Here is an 880-nt window from a genome sequence, read left to right on the forward strand (position 1 = left end):
TAAGAGAAGGAAGACAAATGGCTAACCAGGAGAGCCTTTTCTCCCCCTACCACCACCAACTTCTTATTCTTTACAAATTTCAGTTTCTGGTGTAGGGTGGATGTCACGGCGCCTGCCTCGTGAATCCATGGTCTGCCTAGGAGACAACTATACGATGGGTGAATGTCCATAACCTGGAAGGTAATCTGGAAATCACTTGGTCCGATTTTGACTGGGAGATCAACTTCACCAATCACAGTTTTGCGAGACCCATCGAAAGCCTTCACAACTACTCCACTCTGCCTCATGGGAGGCCCTTGATATGACAACTTCGAGAGAGTGGTTTTTGGCAATACGTTCAATGATGACCCAGTGTCCACCAAAACATTGGACATGGCATCGTCTTTGCAACCCATATATATGTGTAATGCCAAGTTGTGGTCTCTTCCCTCCTCGGGGAGATCAGAGTCACAAAAACTCAAGTTGTTACAAGCGGTAATGTTTGCAACAATGCTATCAAATTGTTCTATCGTGACATCGTGATCTACGTATGCCACATCCAACTCCTTCTGCAGAGCTTCTCGGTGTGGTTCTGAATTCAAAAGCAATGATAACACAAATATTTTGGATGGCGTCTGTAGAAGTTGGTCTACAATGTTGTACTCGCTCCTTTTGATGAGCCTCAGCATCTCATCACGGTCTTCTTTCGTATTGCCGTTCGGGCCAGCAGAAGCAGGAGTTTTCAACGTAGAGGAGGGCTTAACAACAAGTTCCGGATTCGGAGTGCTCACAGCATCCCCAATCGGGCGCTCAACAAAATCAGCCTCAACAATTCCTCTAGCATCAGCTTGAGGCTTCAGCAGTGCTGAAAATACACGACCGCTGCGGGTCAAACCGCTGA

This window comes from Lathyrus oleraceus, chromosome 4, assembly GCF_024323335.1.
Source record: "Lathyrus oleraceus cultivar Zhongwan6 chromosome 4, CAAS_Psat_ZW6_1.0, whole genome shotgun sequence".
NCBI classification, from domain to species: Eukaryota; Viridiplantae; Streptophyta; class Magnoliopsida; order Fabales; family Fabaceae; genus Lathyrus; species Lathyrus oleraceus.